The sequence below is a fragment of the Panthera uncia genome (assembly GCF_023721935.1).
Source record: "Panthera uncia isolate 11264 chromosome A1 unlocalized genomic scaffold, Puncia_PCG_1.0 HiC_scaffold_17, whole genome shotgun sequence".
Taxonomy (NCBI): Eukaryota; Metazoa; Chordata; class Mammalia; order Carnivora; family Felidae; genus Panthera; species Panthera uncia.
In genome coordinates this window covers 45,246,481-45,266,241 of record NW_026057577.1, presented here as the reverse complement: position 1 = coordinate 45,266,241, position 19,761 = coordinate 45,246,481, and the positions used below count along the sequence as shown (strand labels likewise).

Below are 19,761 nucleotides of genomic sequence, written 5' to 3'. Positions count from 1 at the left end.
TGAATGACTATGATTACTTCACCATTCTGCTTAAAACACACTCATGACTCCCTCATGACCCTGAGGGTAAAGTCTAGCCCCAACAAACTTCTACTGCTTTACTTCCTTCTCATTTGTCCTCCAAACTCAAACCAGCTTGATCTGGTTACCCTCAAGCCACCTTCACCTCTGCAGCTTTGAAAAGTTCCCCCGATCATGCTCTGGTCTCAAAAATAAACGTTAAAAAAAAATTTTTTTTAAAAGAACAAACAAACAAACAAACAAAATATGGAGCATTCAGAATGGCTAGAGCACAAAGCGTCCTTCAGGGAGAGGTAAGAGATGACGTGGAGAGACGCACTGAGCCAGATCACACAGGGCCTTGAATGCCAAAACAGCAAGTTTAAACTCACACCAAGAGCAATGGAAAACATGTCTCTGCAAAGTTTTAAGCAGATAAGGATTTTGTATGGCAGCCACTTTGGCGCCCCTCATCACCTCGCCTCAGCTGCGGTGCACAGTTGTTTGTGAGCGCACACTCTCCTTGAGAGCTCACACCATGTACATTTCCACTTGCGGCCCCAGGACTTCTCTAGGACAAAAACTGTCACAAGATGTATGAAAATGCACTTCCACCCCTACAAAACTCCCAACAGCTTAAGGGTAAGAAAGAAGGAGGAGGCAAGGCTGAATGTATTGTTCAAGCCTGGGTGATGGGAAGATGAAGGTGCCACAGACAGAAACAGAGGGCCTCAACAGGAGGCAGAGGCGGCTTGACATCAGAACTCCAGCAAGCTGAAGAAAGAGGAGGCAGGAAAGCAAGTCATATGGGGAGAAGTGGGAGTTACTTGGGAAGTTCAGCCTGCAGAAAACCGAGGGGGACTAAAAGCTCCCTTCACATACATAAATGTCTATCAGGAAGGAGAGTCTAGAAAAGGAAGGAGGGAGAGGGAGAATGAGGAAAGGGGATACAACTTCCAGAAGCAGATTGTGCCTGAGGCCGTGAAGGTGCCTTGGGACCCCTGCATGGACTGTGAGGGGGTGAGCATCCTCTCCCTCAGACAGCTCAGACAGGGTGTCCAGCAGGTTGTAGGTCAGATTCCTAATTCCAGAGGGACGTGGAACTAAGAGTAGATGTGGCTCTCCATGCTCCCACCTCCGTTTTCCTCCCCCTCACTCCCGCCGCTCTCAATCTTCACATTGGTGATAAGCCTCATCATGGCTTTTGCCTCAGGAGTGAGTCTAAGGAGACCAGAAAAAGGTGCCACTTGTTCTAGGCACGATGGCCCCTGGGGACCTTTTCTCTGCCACTGTGCCCTCCCTACCAGGGGCCCGCCACTGTCCTGCTGGCCTGCACCTCACCACCCACAGGGCTTGCCCTCCTCACCCCACCACACCCAGGACCTCTGCCTCCTTTAGAACCCATCTGCCCAGGCCACCCTGCCCTCTGGTACTCAGCTCTCTGGGGTTAGACACTCCAGTAAATTGAGCTGGACTCTGGACTTCAAAACAATGGATGCTACTTGTGCACACTGAGACAGGCCAAAGTGCCAGGTCCCACTGGTCAGGCAGGGCCTTCTAGTTCCCCCTCAAGCACACCTTGCCTGTGGCTACCTATTCTCCTAGGATCTTCCCTACCCTGAAATGTTCACAAATCTTTTCACACAAGCGTTCTAGGTAAGGGCAAAAATGGCTTCTACCTTTGGGTTAGACAATTTTGCCCAGCCATATGTACCTTGTTGTCCTTCTTTGAACAAAGGGGGGTGGGGGTGGACATAAAACATTTATTCAGGAGAGCAATACTCACACACACACACACACACACACACACACACACACCAATTTGTCTTAAACATCAAATTGGCAAATTTATAACCCAATCTTCTGGGGGAAGTTTCCTTGAACAAGTTCAAGTCAAAGGGAAATAATTTCAGGTCTTTCGTTCAATAAATATCTTTTTGAATACTTGTAGTGAATTCGGCACCAAAGCAGACAAGAAAGAAATGTCAAGTGTATCCCCTGCCCTTAGAGTTGCATTGGGAAGAAGAGACACCCACACACAGCGGGAGAAAGTGAAGCCATAGGGCCTGACAAACCCCGAGTGTGCCTAAGAATCCTCCGGGTATGCAGTCAATTAAAATGTAGATTCCTGGGCTCTACCCAGGACTTCAGAGTCACTAGGCATCTGGTAAGTCCCAGAAATCTGCATTTAAAATAATCCTGTTGGGGGTGGGCCACAGACCACCTTTGACAAATACTGGTCCAGCCAGTAGCTCTTTGTAGACACCAGAGGAAAAAAGAAGCCCGCTGGGCAGACCCAGGAAAGGAGCTAACTTTTGTGTTTAGACCTTAAGAAGCAGATAAGGAATCCTTTTCATTCTTCCCCTGCACAGTTGAACGTTTTGAAGGAGAGCCAATACCTTGCCATTATCTGGAGAATGTTCAGTTGGTGCTGGGAATCAAAAAAGACGTGTACAGCTGAGTCTAGAGTTGATGAAACCAGTTTATCTGAATCTGATTCCAGGGCAGTCTGATGCTGAAAGGCGGTGTCATGACTCACTGAAGCTTTCACATCTATTGTTTTTCTTTTCTTGGGTGGCTTTGCCAGGACCTCATAGATATCATTATTTTCAGATTACTGTTATTACACACATTCTTTTTGAATAAAATACTACTTTGTTTTCATCTCCATAGAGCGGATAACCAAATTTCAGTTGTTTCTTATCTGTATATGTAAAACAGAGCACTGCCCTCCTGGGGTTATTCTCTCAGCTTGTGGGTGTGGTAGAAGGCTAAAGGAATCCCAGGAAGACCTGCCCAAGGCCCAGAGGGAGAAAAGAACTGAAGGGGAAGCTTTTCATTCTCCTCCTGGAGAGCCATTCACTGCTTCTCAACATTTGTGGGGCACTTAATATATACCAGGCACTATGCTGAGTCCAGGGGCTTCCATTCCAGAGGAGAAATACAGAATAAATAAATGAACACATAAACTGGGGGGAGTGGGGGGGGGGGGACATTAGTGGTAAGTGTTATGAGGGTTTTTTTTTTTTTTTTTAAGCCAGTGAGGCTATAGAGAGAGATTAGAGTAGAGAGGCAGGAGGTGACAGGGAGCAGCTGTAGGGAGGCTTGGGGGAAGAACATTCCAGATGCCCTTTTGGAGAAATGAGCATAGCACATTCAAGGAATAGAAAGAAGTTATAATGTGGCTCCAGCCAAAATGAGATCAGAGCATAAAAGTAATACAAAGAATTTGGAGAGGGCCCAGAGGTTTAGTGAAGAAAAGGAAGCTAAGTCCTTGGGCTGACTTCATGGTTTCCCTGTGACCAAGTGGACGGGGTGGTACTCAGTTCCCACTAGACATTCCAGAAACTGAGCTATAACTGCATTAGGAGCAAATAAATTCTGACATAAAGAAAAAGGAGTTTCTGCCATTTAGCAGGAATGAGTGATTGACGAGTAACTCTATCCAGAAACTGACAGATTGTCAAGTCAGCCTGCTACCCCTGGGTCATTTCAGCCTGGAATTTTGGGCCCAAGGAGAGCAGTCATGGCTTTCTCCCTTAGTGGATTTTTCTATAGAGCTTTCAGGACAGAAGAAAAAGAAAGATATCAGCAAGCTTTCTGAAAGCCACAAAACGATGGGATTTTGTGTGCTGTGTCTGCATCACACTCTGTCTGCATCTCCACAGCAGCTCTAGTTGTGTGTGTTTATTTATTTATTTTTGTTTATTTACTTATTTTGAGAGAGAGAGTGTGTGTACATGCACATGAGTGAGCAGGGGGAAGGGCAGAGAGAGAGGAAGAGAGAGAACCCCAAGCAGGTTCTGTGCTGACAGCGAACCCACAAACCGTGAGATCGTGACCTGAGCGGAAATCAAGAGTCGGACATTTAACTGACTGAGCCACCCAGGTGCTCCTAGTTGTGGATATCTATCAACTTGTTTGAGGTGCACTGATGAGCGGCATGTCAATGAGTTGACTGCAAACTAAATGCAAAGAACTTTTGGTGGCAAGTAATATTTTATTTAATACATATGCTTGTTCTGCTGACTCAGGCTCGGACCTTGAAATGGAACCTTTGGTAGAGGTTGCATCAAGGGAAAACACCTGCCTGATTTGTTTTGGCCTAGCACCTGGGCTTGTCGTAGGCCTGCTGTTCTATATACGCCTCCACAATAGTGTGGCCAGATAAAATACAAGATGCCAGGTTTAACTGAACTTCAGAAAAAGAACAAATAATTTTCAGTATAAGTATGTTCCGGGCAATGTTTGGGATATATGTATGCTAAAAAATTTATTCACTGTTTTTCTGAAATTCAAATTTCACTGAGTGTCCTATATATATATATATATATATATATATATATATATATATATATTTTTTTTTTTTTTTTTTTTTTTTTTTTTTTTTTTTGCTAAATCTGGCACTCCTCCTCTGTCACAGTGTATGAACACCAAGCTTCCGAACACCAAGCTTCCTTGAGTTGTAATCCAATGTTAAGACCCCCACTGGGACTTCTCAGAGTGGGATGTGCTTCTACCCTACCCAAAAAAGTACAAAGCCTTCTGCACGGGAGCATATACCCAAAAGCCCTCTGTAGAGTGGAGTTGGCCTGACACAGGAATTATTAGACAAGCCCAGGCTTAAAGACCACCTTCTATTTTGCGGCAAAGGGACCCAAAGTATGCCTCTCTGCTTAGCCTGATCGCACTTTCTGATGTTGAGGCTATCTCGGTTTTTCAGAAGGGCCAATCTGTGCCAAACATTTCTTATCCTCCACTCCCGAGCTATGTCCTTAAGCCCTAAGATGTGGATATCCTGGATACGGACACTCCAAGGAGCCCTCAGGTATGGGTGCAAGGACCCCCCCTGCAGGCAACACCCAGGAGTCTCCTGTGGACCATGCTTTCCCTCAGCTCTCAGCCTGTGCTCATGAGCTCTTTGCGGTCCCAGATGCTCTTGCATGCTCACCTGACCCACCCTTCTCTTGCCTAATACAACTTTAGTAACCCAATGCCAGCCCTGGGCTGCTTGCCCTGGGCAACAGTGGCTATGCTCCTGGGTGTTACTGCTGGGATTTGCTCAGGCCTCTTAAGAATGCCACCTCAGCCAGCCTGACTCCCCAGACCCTGCTGGTCTGCTCTGCCCAGGAAGATGAGACACTAAGATCATTCAGTTCTGTCCATGTCATCACACAGGACTGTGAATTCTCTACTCTGGTCACATACTATACAAATAATGCTTCCTCCTTGTCCACAAAAAGTCCCTTAGACAAGTTCAACCCCCATGTGCTAGTTGTTCAGAGTGCTGTGACAACGTATGTTCGTCTGACCATCCTTTAGCCCTTGCTGGCCAAAGTATGATAACGCAGAAGCCCAGGGTGACGCTCCAGAGATGACAGTGTGAAGAATCCTCTCCTTGCGGTCCCTATGTGGCCCTAAGGACAGTGGTGTCCCATCCAATGGTCTGCCCTTCTCTCATGATCCTCCCTGTCACAGTTTTGGGGTCTGGTCTCTGGTTCCTCTCTCCCTCTAGACACATTATCCGCAACTGTGTTAGGGTTCCTAGGACAGCTGCACTCTGGTTCAATAGAGAGATAATGTAAGGTCATTTTCCACCTTATTATCTTGAGAAAGCATGAACGCACAAACTTCAGGGGGCCTGAAGCATTTTTCTAAGCAGACAGCACCTCCTCCCTGACCCAGTTCTCTCGCAGAATCTCCAGAACCTGTCTCCTCACCTTCGCCATGGCAGACGGCTGATGCTTCCCAGCATTATTTTCTCAGGCTGAGGCTGCAATTTTCCTGATTTGGCCCTTGCGTATTATTTAATTGTTTATCTTGACATACAGGTTTGTCCCAGAGGGGAATACTTAAAAAGTGTCTTGGCATCCCTCGATATATAGAGAAAGATGCAGCTTTAACTTTCATGGACGGCTTTTCTCCTGCCAGACTCCTCCCAATTATCCTGCAGGCTTCTTTGCCCTGAGGGCAGTTTGCAGCTCCAGGGGACTGGAATTGGCTTAAAAAAAATTCCTTCCTCTCTGTGCCCCATGTGAGGGGGCATTGTGTGCTCTCTAAATAATAAGCCTGGCTTTGTGTGACCTAACTGGACAGGGCCCTTTGAGAGATTTTTCAGTTGCAGAGCGAGCAGTCAGCTGCACCCTAGGAAACCAAGAAGTTTCCAGACCAAGGAGAAAAGTCCGTGACAGCAAGAATTTTTTCCCCCTAAATTGTATTGTGAACTAATTCTACTCTCCCACTAGTTTTTAGGGTAATTAGGTAAAAGTGTGGCAGAAGAATCCCAAATTTGTATTTTGGATCTGATAGTGCTTAATCAGATGTCCCCCACCCATTGCTAACAAAGCAACAATCAACAAATCATTTTAGACACCTTATTATATGCAAGGCATTGTCCTCGATCAAGGTAATTATTATACTTGCTTGATTTCCTTCTCAGGACCCAGTACCTAAAACCTAAAGGCTTAGAAAGAGGTAGAAGTCACAGTGCTTGGCCTCCAACTCACAACAACCCACTCAGAAAAGAAAACTGACCAGCATCGACCACCTGCACTGTGCCAGGCACAGGGCTAGGAATTTACACACTTAAATTATCTCATTTAAACACCTAAATAACCCTGTAAGGCAGAGAGTAGCAGTTCCATTTTATAGATAAGGAAAGTGCCACAGAAGTGGCAGGCAGAATAATGTCCCCAAAGATGTCCATGCCCTAATCCCTGTGAATGTGTTACCTCAAATGGGGGAAGGGGGCAGGGAGGGACTTGGTAGAAATGATCAAGTTACAAAATCCTGAGATGGGGAGACTTGCCTGAATTATCTGGGTGGGCCCCAGGTAAGATCAAAGGCTTTTATGACAGGTAGGTAGAAAGGTCAGAGTCAGAGCAACAGAGATACGAGGAAGAAAACAGAGGCTGGAGTGATGTGGGGCCACGAGCCAAGAAATGCCGGCTGCAGCCAGAAGCTAGAAAAGGCAAGGAGGTGGATTCCCCCTGGAGCCTCCTGAAGTTACTAGCCTTGCTTGACCCATTAGACTTCTGACTCCCAGAACTATAAGATAAGAAATGTGTGTTTTAAGATACAGCAATTTTTTGAGCAGCAGTAGAAAACTAACAGAGTGTGCCTGTTCACACCTGCCCCAACTGCATTCCACAGAGGACTTGAGCTGGCCAGAGAAGGTTACTTCCAAGTAGTAGAGCCAGGCAGGGCTGCCATATTGACTCCCTGGCCCCTGGAGTTCTGCAAGGCAGGGGTTGCAGGGCAGGATTCAAACCAAGTCAACGTGTCCTTAAAGTCTAAGCCCTTTCTTCTTTGCTGATGTGCTCTCCAAAGATAACATTCAGGGGCAAAATGAGTGAAGTGTCAAAAGAAATATTCCAAAATAACATGCTGTGGTTAATGAATGACTAAGGAGTTCAGGAAATAAGTGTATTCTGAGAAATAATTACTGGTGCATATTGCAGTGATCAGAGAAGACTTGGTGGAGGAAGTACAGCTTAACCTGGGCCCTACAGCGTGGGCAAGCCGACTGTAATGCTGGAGGCAAATAGAAGGCCTTGCAGATGGGGGATGGCCTGATACAAGAAATGCCACTAGGAATGGAAAAAATAAGCCAATCTCCCTGCCCTTTATTCCCCCACTGCCTCCCTCGCCCTTCCTCTGCCTGTGGATTCCATTCAATCTTCCAACTGAAGTCTTGGCAATGGCCTTAGACAACATCCTGTGTTCTCCCTTACCTTACAGATGGCAAGTTTTGACCCAAACAGGTATAATTTGTCTTTCTTGCCCACAGCTATCCAGCATATCAAGTCTCCCAGGCCAGTGCTCCCCAGCAATGAGGAACAAAGTGTTTTCAGTTCTTCAAAGTCAACAAGCACACTCTTTGTATGTGTGAGTGGCCAGTTTGATCCAGCATATCCAAATAAGGAAAATTTGGAATAGAATTCCAGACTTGACCTAGGTGGGGCAATTTTATTAAATACAAGGACAGTGTGTTCACAGATGGGTTTTTAAGCCACCTTTGATTTATAACTAAGTCAACTGTGAAAAAGGCAGCATATAATAAAAATAACTTTGAGGCAAAAGACTCGACCTCTAGTCCTGAGTTCTATTATCACCCAAAACATGACATTGAGCAAATTCTGTTAGATCTTCTAGGAAACGAGAACTGGTCTTAAAATTCTCTTAATCATTTAAGATGCTTTGGGCCACGAGCAACAGAAATCCTGACTCAAACTGATTTAAACATTAAGGAAATGCATTATCCTGCAAAACAGAAAGTTGAGTGGCAGGGCAGCTTAAAGGCTGAATTAGTCAAGATTCTCCAGAGAAATAGAACCAACAGGATATATATATAGAATGAGATTTATTATAAGGGATTGACTCACAATTATGAAGGCTAAGAAGTCCTGTGATCTGATGTCTGCAAGCTGGGGGCTCAGAAAAGCTGGTACTATAATTCCACCCCAAGGCCAAAGAACTGGGTAAATCCAAGTCCAAGTCTGAAGGCTGGAAAACCAGGAGCACCGATGCCTGAGGGAAGGAGAAGATGATGTCTCAGCTCAAGTAAAAGAGAGAATTAACCTTTCCACCTTTTTGTTCTACTCAGGCCCTCAACAGATTGGATGATGCCCACCCACACTGGAGAGGATGATCTTTACTCAGTCTACAGACTCAAATGCTAATCTCTTCCAGAAACATCTTCACAGACACACCCAGAAATCATGTTTTACCAGCTATGTGGGCATCCCTGAACCTAGTCAGGTTGAAACATAAAGTTAACCATGACAAGGGTTGATTGATAACAGTGGTTTGATGATGTCATCAATGACGTGGGTTCTTTCTCTCTTTCTCCCCATTCTTGCCATCCTATCAGCTCAATCCTTATACTGATAGTATGATGACTGCAGCAATTCTAGGCATCACAGTCAGACACAAAGCATCTGGAGGAAAAGGAGAGAGAATCCCCCAGATAGCACTGGCCATCAGTGAGCCACACATACCCATTTCTGAACCAATTACTGGAAAGAAGACCCTATGGGAAAGGTTGTTTCAGCCTCTCCTAAGGGTACAGGAGAGGGAAGACAACTGAACAAAAGCATGATTCTGTGCAGAAGGAAAATGAAAGAAATTGTAGATGGATAGGAAATTTATAGTGAGCTCTATTCTCTCAAAGGTCCCTTCTAACTCTAAAAATCCATAAATTAAAAACTCATTGGTTGTCTGATACGGTTTAAACCCAGACTGCCCATCTACATGCCGACCCAGAACAAAGCACAGTGCTATGCACCAGAGATACAGCCCTGAGGAGAATCAGAGAACTTTCATGAAGCATCCTTTCAAGAGGATCTTGACCATACCACAACCAAGACAGTGAGTCCCGTTTCTTTAACCCTTCTTACCACGACTGGAGAAATGGTCTGGTAGTTTGGCTTATATAGATGAATGAGAGAAAAAGGTTGCTATTAATTTATGCAAGTTACATGAAAAGTGGCCAGACTACCTCCCTGTTTTCTACCCTCACACAACCTAAGCAAATCTTAGAGTGTTACACAGTGAGAAGTAAAGTGGTGGATGGGGGTATGGCATTTTCTTAAAAAGAAATTTTGAATTGGCTATTAGAGTCACTGACCTAACATTGACCACTGGCAGATTGTGTCTGTTTAAACTCATTTCCAGATCACTTGAATGAGAAATAGCAGTTTTCTCCTAATGTAGACCAGGCCCCTAGAGTTATTTCCTACAGTTGCAATGACTATTGTAAGTAAGGAGAAAATAGACGGATAGATGTTTGATGAGAAATTTTACACTTCTCGTGAGTCTTTTTTTGAGGGGCTCAGTGTGTTTGCTCAATTCCAATTACCTGCCTCTTTCTTCTCTGGCTGGATTAGTAACTATTCAATTCAACCAAAGCATAGAACAGTATCACTAAAATGATTGTTCTTCTCCCAACAGGATACTTAGGTTTTGACTGAGTAATCAAACCCTGTAAGAAATTTCACCAAGATATTTATTATACCAAGTAATGGGAATAGGAGGTATGCTTTGTTACCTAATATATTGTAACTAGCTAGAAGAAATAGATGAAAAAAACCTTCCTTAAATATGAAAGTCACACATAGAGGGTAGTAAATTCGTGTCCCCCGTCTACAACAGTTTTACCAGACAACCAAGAGAATAAGAAGCATATAAAGTAATAAGTACATTTGAATAAGTAAAAGAAGTAAACATTTTTCAAGTAATAATTTTTCCAGCAAATTATTGCTGATAGTGGTGGAACTATGTTCTTATTATAAGGCTCAAAGTTGCCATATTAAAGTGGATCTAGACAGCACATTGAGGTGAATTCCGTAAGACCTGCAATAATAATTAATTCTCTTTCTCCTCAACAAACCTCTAAGCAGACCTACTCGCAGATGTTATCCTGTCTCATACGGGGTTCATTTCCATTCCACCCCTAGTGGAACTGCTAATAAGCAGTGAAATGGCCCAAACAAGGAGAAATGAGAAGAAGAGGGCAAAAAATGAAGGCCCAGAATCATCCACAAGCTGAATAATGAGTACTTGGAGAATGGCAGGCCTAACGGTAGCCAAACAAGGGAAGAGGGCAGATGTGTCAACTTTTTTCAGACCCTCATTCCAGGCCCTGGGTTTATCCTACCTCACAGGTCGACTCAGTGAAGGGGGGGGGGGGGGGGGGGGGGGGGGGGTAGAGGGGCAGGTCAAATAACTTTACAATCAAAACCCAAACCTAAACAGATGGCTCCTTTATTCCAAGGAAGTGCAAGGACTTGTAACTCTCCTGTGATAATGGGATTTGGCCTACACATGAAGGCATCTAAGAGGCAGTGAGCTGCAGTTCAGGCCCAGGAGCCATGCACCGGGGGCTCTCTGCTCAGCTTCACCTCCCAGCCAACTGACTCGAGATCTTCCAGCCAAGTGTTGACTGCAGGATGTGCTAAAAAGACAAATGTCTGCGGAAACCATAGTCAGGCTGACTGCATTCTCTAAGTGTGGCCTTTGAACTATCGAGTGCATCGATAGGACTCATTGAAAAATGCAGATTGCTGGACTCCATCCCCAACACTCTGAATCAGTCCAGGAATCTGCCTTTTCAAGAGGCTTAGCAGGGTCAGTTATGCTCTTTGAAATGTGAGGAACACATCTAGACTGACGGTACTCAGAGGTGGTCTTGAAAACAGCTGCATGAGCAGCATCAGTAGTTTGTTAGAAATGCAGAACGTTAGGTCCCACCCCAGACATCCTAAATCACAACCTGTGTTTTAACAAGATCCCCAGATAATTCCTTAGAGTTCGAGAAACATTTTGCTAGAATAGTTCTGTCTTATAACCTAGTTCTCACCAACTCAGAAGAGAGAGAATACAGCGACCCAAAAGGGGGCTTCCTCTCAATTCTAAACTACATATTAGAATCAGCAAGGAACTTTTTGTCAACACTGACAACTCGGTCCTACCGGAGGCCAGTTTAATCCAGCCTTCTGGAAGTGGAGCCTGGGCATCTGTATTTTTAAGAACTCCACAGCTAATTCCAAAGCGCAGCCAGATTGAGAACCAGTCTTTCACCAGAGCAAAATTCAGAATCAAAGCTTAAAGCCCTAAAGACGGCATCAAGCTGGGTCTCACTCCCCTAAAAAGCAATCAGCCATTTGCCTAGTAACAAGGGATTCCTAAAATATTTGCCTTTTACTAAGAAGAGGCAGCTTTGGCCTTTTGAATGGCTACTCATTGTCCATGCCTCATAAAAATATGTTGGGCCTCCACTGCCAGGGAGCTCAAAGGCAGCATTCCCATCCCCTTTGTTACTCAAGGCCAGGCTCTGGCATCCTTGGGATGGGAAATGGCTCCTTCTGAGGCAGCGTTTCTCTATGCTTTCTCTGCCTCTGGGATTTGTGATTCTGGACAAGGCATATGTCTTCTCACCATGTCATTTTCCTCATTTGCAGAGGGAAAACACAGCGTTCATTGATTCCTTTGGTTAAGCTGACTGGTGCCCCTGGCTCCTGTCCAGTGACTATTTCTCTTTGTAGCAATCGTCAGCTGGGGGAGAGCCAGGAGGGAGATGGCTGCCCACTTAGAGCCCTGGGCCCCTGTGCTCTCTATCCTGTGAGCTCTCCCAATGCCGGCTCATTCCACCGATTCTCTTTAACCCAGGCAGGTCCATCAGAAAGCCTTGGAACAGGTTGGAGAACAGGAATGTTACTGGAGACCTTTGAAAAGTCTGAGTTCGTTTTAAGTCCAGACTCCAGCTGACCCCAGCTATAGGAATAAAGTCCTTGTTTCCCCATGGGAAAGCCCCCTATTGCTTGGATTCATCACCTTTTTTCTATAATTATGGGTATTCTATATTTCTTCTTAACAGTTGCATACACCTTCCTCATCCTCTCTTCACCCCCTACCAATAATAATATTGCTTACTCGCTATGTGCTAAACATATCATGTTATCCTCACATCCATCCTCAGAGGCAGTACTTGCAATCTGTATACCCATTTTACAAATACAAACCTGAAGTTCCAATAAGTTAAAGTACTTGCTCCAGGACCAATAGGATGCAAGTGGCAGAAACTGGATTTCACCCAAATCTATGTGATTCCAGTCAGATGTGTCTACAAAATGAGTCCTGGTCCTGTCTTTGGAAGTTTCCTAATCCCTCACCTCAAGCCTCTGCACTTCCTGGAGCAAGGTCTCTGCCACCAGATTTTCCCTCCCAGCTCTGCTCGTTTAGGAATTGGCTGTAGTGTCTGCCAGAGTCAAAAGGATTTGGAACCAACAAAGGCACAAGGTAGTGGGGCAGGGTAAACTCGGGTTCCTATTTTATACCATATACCCAAATTAATTCCATACTAATTAAAAATTTTAATGGAACAATGGAAATACTGGAAACATTTGTAGGTGAATGGTTAGAAGATTCAGAGATAAAGAGGGACTTCATAGAATGACGCCAAATTTCAACCACACAAAAATTTTAAATGTAAATTTAAATGTGAAAGGCAATTGACAAATTGGGGAAAGTTGCAAAGCATATGACAAAGAGTTAATAAAGAGAATATACAAAACAAGCTTACAAACAATTAAGAAAAAGATGAACACTCCCATTTAAAAATGAGCAAACACAGAAGAATAAAAAGAAGACGACTAATATTCATGACTGATGACGATGAATTCCGGCAACAGGTTTTACACTCTCTGCAGGTGGGATTATGAATTGACATAACCTTTCTAAAGGGCAATTTGACGAAATGTAGTAAAACTTTTCTAAAACACGGAACAGTTAACCCAGCTGTTTTGAGGAGTAGATCTTAAGGAAACAATTAAGGACATACATAGTGACCCAGCAGGAGAATGACCCAGGAATGGTGTGGACAGAAATAAAAACTGCTACAACACCCTAAAAGACTAGTAAAGGAATGGTTGAAAATATCACACCACATCCCTACAGTGGAAGCACTGTGTAGTCATTAAGGAAAGAGTCTGTTTATTGAACTATATTCACTGTAGGGATGCTCACGTGGAAAGATATTTGCAATATTTTGTTCAGAAAAGAAAAAGTCACTTGTCCCTCATAATAACTGTGTTTGCACTCAGGATACACAAGTAAGGTTTGTCTCTAGGTATTGGGAGTGTTTGGGGTTTTTATTTTCTTCCTTTTGCATGTTTGCATTTTTCATTAATTCTTCATCAGTACAATTAATTTTTCATTAGTTCACTAAACATGTACCTCTTCTGTGATGAGAATGAAAAATACAATGGGAGAGGTAAAAGAGGACTCAAAGAGCCCCAGTCCTAGTCTCTGGTGACCAATAATGAAAGAGTTGGACTGAGTCATGGAAGTGACCCACACTCTCCTGAGAGGGAAATGGGAATGTCTGGCCCTCTAGGCACCTTGCTGGCCCAACCAGCAGGAGCACAAGCGTGCGTGCGTGCGCGCGCGCACACACACACACACACACACACACACACACCGCCTCTCTGTGCCCTTCTTGAGAGAGATATGAGCCCCCAGCATGGGCCCTTGCCCTGTAGAGGATACCAAAGAAACAAGGTGGGGACAGATACCGTCTGCACCCAGGGAAGCTCCATGGGGCAGTAAGGACACCGCACTCATTCCAGGCTGGGCCCCTCTTTTGACCACATGTGAATGTTTTCCTGAGATAGGTTTCTCTCCCTTGGACCCTCCCTTTTGACTCTCCTGCCCTTGATTAAGATTCACTGGTGACTGAAGGGGACTGCCTCTCTCTCTGCAAGTGCTGACAGACTCACCAGCCTTTTGGCTGCTACTTCTCAATCTCCCTCCACTGTCTCTGGCCAACCGTGCCCACGCTTCAAATTGTCCCTGGGAGGCACAAATGACAGCTAACGGCCATGCTGCCTGGTGCCTGTGCGGTGGCCTGGAGCCACCCTGGCCAGGCCGGCGGGCTTAGGCAGGGCCCTGTGGATTGCTGGAAACCCGTTTGCATCCAGTTACTGGATCCCATAGAAGGGGACCTGGGTTCATCGAGCCAGGAAACGGGGCGGGGGGGGGGGGCACACCCTGCCCCGGCAGCCGGCTCCCAGGGACCCCGCAGAGGCCTGGCCAACCCCTAGACATTTTCCCCTGCCGAACCCCGGGAGCTACCTTCCCGCCAGCACGTCGGTCACGGGTCTCCGGGCGAGGTCGTCCCGGGACGCGAGTTCCCGCCCCTCCTAAAGCCGCCGACTTCCAGGATCGGAAAAGCCACGCTCCACCGAGGCCCTGGGGCTTCTCGGGCTCGGCTTGCTCGGTGGCCGGCGTCTGCAGAGAGGGGCGAGGACCCTCCCGCGGCAGCCCGGGCGCCTGTACGGTCCTCCCGCATTTCCTCCCGGCCCCGCGCGCCGCCACCAAGACGGCTTTCTCGCAACCCCCCCACCCCCCTCCGTTAACCAACCTAGGAGTCTCGGATCCCGCCTCCCTCTCCTCTTGCACCGGAGCTCCCGAAGCCCCGGCGTTGCGGGGGCCGAGGTCGCTTAGTCTGGTGGCCTCTGCCTCCCCACCCCAGGACTGGAGGTCTCTCAGAAGCGCAGCCGAGCCGACCCCGGCACGACAGGGGGTACAGAGGGGAAGGGGACCGGCCTCCCGCGCCTGGACCACGCGCTCCCGGCACGTGGCGCTGCTGGGCGCGCGGAGAAAGTGACCCGGGACTGCGGAGGGGGAAAATGAGGCCAAGGCCCCGCCGGCCGGCCTCCGCGGGGCTGCCGAGCTCACGGAAGGACAGAACTAATTTACTAAAACAGCACATTTTAAGAAAGGAAATTTGAGACAGTAATAGCAGCATCTATCTCAGGGAACGGCAGCAAAAAAAAAAAGTTGTGAATAAGGCTTTCGCGCAGGGACTTAGATTTTGCAATAAGCGCTTAATTAAAAATAAAATCTATTGATGCGGTAGGCAAGTCGCGTTCCTGGGAAGGTAAAAATACAGTGGACTCCCCCACACCCCAGATGCTCCACCTGCCTGCAGTAATTACAGGGCTTCAGAGAGGAGGGAAAAAACACGACAGAGAGAAATCTGCTTGCATATTTTTCTTCTATTGTGCTGGGCTCATTTGAATTATAATGTGTTGCAGGCCAGCGTAGGAAATTTTGTGCCTTGAATAATGAATCCCCCTGGAGCCCAAGGTACCTGTACTTCTCTTTAGTGTCCACTGAGAATAACGTGTTCGACATTCAAGTGACAACACTGGAAAGGGTTTCAAAAGCCCCGGAGCCCCAGCACGCAGTACACCCGGCCGACTCTTCCGCCTGCCCGCTCTTTGGCTTCCAAATGCAGCAAACTCCGTTGTTACTTAAAATACACAGGTCCTGGCCGTACCACAGAAATACAGTAGAGGTAAATAGACTCTAACTTCTGAATCTGAGGTAGTCCTGCCCCCGCACAAAGCTTCAAAGCTGCGAAGGCTCCAGGATGCTAACAAGATTCTTTTTTTTTTAATGGGAAAACGGGAGAACAGAGAGGCACCCTGTCTTGTCCCAAGCCAAGACAGGCTTTTCTGGTGCTAATAGCATTGCACTGGGTCAGGCTGGCTTTCCGTAGAAATGTGCAGTAATTAAAAAGAAAACAAACAAACAAAAAAACCAGACACGGTTTAAATCACAAGCAATGTCAAAAACCTGGGGTGCACTTTTTGGTTCTGAGCAGCTATTTGATAGAGGTTTTAAGTTAAGGGGCAAATGTAGAACAACAACAACAACAATAAAAACCTAAAAATCTCAATAAGATGAAAGAATGAAAGCTTTTCAAGATGATAGAAGTAGCCTTTCATGCTTAAACTTTCAAAACAAGTGTTGTGTTGTTTTTGTTTTTTAGTTGAGCGTTCTTTCTGGTTTGAAACATTCAGAAGCCTTTTCAAAAACAAGTCACTTTTGGCCAAATATAGTAAGATTTCTCCGTGATACCATGGGACCATTAAAAAAAAAAGAAAGAAAGAAAGTTCTTTATTGATATGAAAGGATTTCCAAGATAATTTTCTGAGTAAAAAATAAATATAATACTATTTGTATGGGGTGAAAAGATAAAAGAAACATGTATATACATATTTGTTTGTTATAGTCATAGAATATCTCTGGATGGATATTGCCTTTGGGGGATGACTGGAGGGGGGTGGGGAAGAGACTGTCCCCTGTTTGTCTAAATCCTTTGTCATTTTGTTTTTAAAAAACAAATTTTAATAAATTGCTTGTTAAAAAACAAACAAAATGCAATAAATATTAAAATCACTTAAGCTGTAATAAAGCCAAGTCAAGAGTTGGTGACGGAGGGAAGAATAGCACAGTTAATGGTTACTCCTGATTTTTAAAGGCAATGTAGTCATTACTTCCTCATCTTTTCATGGAGTCTGTTAACAGCTTGCCCAAAGAAGCTGATAGAGTTTTCTCTGCCTGCCCCTCCTCTCCACCATATGCACAAACCGGCAGGGAAGTGACCTGAAAATGGGAAATAAGAGAAAAGAAGGAAGAGAAAAAAGAAGCAAATACCAGGTTTAAACAGCAAGTTAACAAAGGATAGCTGACTATATTTGTTTACTTTTTGAGCTGGGACATTTCCTTTGTGTCCTGCAAACTATTTCAGGACTTTATAAGTCCCTACTTATTAACATTCTAAGAGCTTTGAGCTGAAAAGAAGAGAACCCCAAAGCCTGGGAAAGGCAAGAACTCTACCAGACCTTTGGGTCTGGCTGAACCATCTTGAAATAGCTCTTTGGAGTTGGCTGTACCGCTTCCAGCAGCCACACAGAGCAGGGAAACTCAGAGGGTCATCTCTACGTGGTCTGAGATATTCCCCCTTGAAGCTCTCAATACTGCTTCTTAGATGCTTGATCTTACAGTCCTGCTAATTCCCAAGATGGTCAGAGAGTGAGCCCAAGAGCCCAGCTGGGCCCCAACAGGGGACATCCTCCCCAAGGACAATGTGGAAATTTTCTCTGTGATAGAGTCCTCCCACCCAGTCAAAACAAGCAAACCCAAACAAACAAAAACATACAAAAATCCTTCTCTCTTTTTCACCTGCTCTCTGATCAGCATTAGCAGAGCCAAAAATCTTCCTTAGAGCAGGATTTCTCCACCTAGAGAAATCCTGGCCTCTGTCCACTAAGTGCCAGTAGCACCCACCCTGAGTTGTGACAACCAAATATGTCTTCGGAGTGCCAAATATTTCCTGGGGAGGAGCCAAATCATTCAGTTGAGAACCATTCCATTAGAAGCTGAATACTGATATTTTTGAAAGCTATAACAGTCTCTTTCTGTGTTTAATAAAATGATAAAATATAAATAGTATTCAAAAAAAATATTGCAAGACATGGGGCACCTCAGTGTCTCAGTCGGTTAAACGTTCGACTTCAGCTCAGGTCATGATCTCATGGTTCGTGAGTTCAAGCCCCATGTTGGGCTCTGTGCTGACAGCTCGGAGCCTGGAACCTGCTTTATATTCTGTGTCTCCCTCTCTGTCTGCCCCTCCCCTGCTTGTGTTTTGTCTTTCTATCTCTCAAAAATAAATAAACATTAAAAAAAAATTGCCAGACGAATAAAATGAGGGTGAGAAGTCACAACTATGAAAAGGGAACAGAAGGCACAAAACACAGACATGGAGGCCATTTGGGAAATATATATGTATGTATCAGGAGGGGAAGATATGGTAGAATACAGGTGACATAAGATGTCGTGCTGGGTAATTTCCATTTACCCCTACAAATCCACCTGCCACCCTTCTCCAACCTGCTGTGTGCCTCAGGAAGTTTATTCCGATGGGTGTATGGACAGACTCCATCAACATGCTCTCTCTCCCCGGTTTCTAGTTGGTCAGTGGACAGAACAGGCCAAAGGGCATGTGAGAAGAGGGTGAGACTGATTATTCTGGATCTCCCATGACCAGACTGCACTTGTTTGACTGATTCTATCTTCCACAGGCAAAAGCCCGTGGACAGGAGGCCGTTTCTTAGAATGACAGCTCTCTCTGGTATACACTGAGTGTGCCCTCCTCTTGGCGGCCCAGGAGTGTCATGGCTTCCTGCACCTGCTAGCTCCAGAATACTGAACCATTCCTCACTGGTTTTCCTACACCCTGCCAACTGTTTCATATGACACCCATTTATTAAAATCTCCTGAAATTGCTCAGTTTGAGTATGCCATCTCACAGAGAAGGGTCTAATCCAGAGCTTCCATATAAGTCATCTGTTTCCTACTAGACACTGACTGATACAGATGATATGAGAAATCATTTGAAGGGAAGGGTTGTTGGTCTAGGGCAGGATTTAGGAATCCCTCCATCCTTTAACCAAACACCTGGTAAGCTGAAGTGCCTTGAACCAAAGTGATCACGGTATCCTATCTGTATATATTTCTCCTCCAATAACCAAACCCAGGCCTGAGATCTCCTACTTACAACATGAGAAAGCATTTGCCCCAATACCAAGAGTAGAGTTTGTCCAGGCCATGTCTGGACCTCTCAAAACAGACAGGATTGAGGGTTTAAAAAAAGCATCCATGAGAGACAAGAGATAACGAGATCTTCCCCCCATGACAGCAAATTGTCTCCTTTATCACTTAAGCCACAAGGATGGAAGAGGAAAATATTGACATGTTAACCCCTTACTAACTGCACTATTCTAGAAAAGAAAGACAAATGAGTGTCCTCTAATTTAGCACCAAACTGCCTTCCTAGAGTATCTCCATCTTAATTCTAATGTATCTAGGAGGAGAAGTAAAATATGTTGGCTGCATGGGAGAAGGGGAAACCCTCTTAACTGGCCCCTGGGCCATCTGGGTTGGGCAGGGGGAGATATGCTGTCCCAGGCATCAGTGGCCAGGAGATGGGAAAGAACAGAGCCCCCGTAGGCACTGGCCCACAAGCACGCAATCAGGAGGGCAGGTGCGGCAAGGATGGTCCAGGAAGCCAGCCCTGCCTCTGCCAGCGGTGCTTCTGGGCCAGGCCAGGACAACAACCTCGATTGTCCCTCCCAACAGTAGCCTGCTGATCCCAGAGAAAAGAAAGCCATGGGGCCATTTGGACCAAGCCTCCACAGGAAGAATGCTGCCCTTTCTCTGCAGCTCTGGGTCCCAGAGTCATGGAATCAACAGCTCAGAAGCTGGCAGCCCCCTCGGAGGCCTGGGCAGCTTCCCCTATGGTCACATGGCCCGAAACACTCTGTTCTTTGTGACAGCAGCATGGCTGGGTGGGCCGAGGACCTCTGCAGACAAAGATACTTCAGGTGCCCCCTGAGCCCCCTGGAAATTGAT

General features: G+C 45.7%; 1 long non-coding RNA gene across 1 annotated transcript in view; it reads right to left on the bottom strand.

Moving 5' to 3' along the window:
- LOC125935667 (uncharacterized) overlaps positions 1-19,761 on the bottom strand; it is a 134,977-nt gene that overhangs the window by 89,795 nt on the left and 25,421 nt on the right. The window contains exon 2 of the long non-coding RNA XR_007461748.1: positions 8,385-8,529. This is a non-coding gene — a long non-coding RNA (uncharacterized LOC125935667). The remainder of the gene's footprint in view (positions 1-8,384; positions 8,530-19,761) is intronic.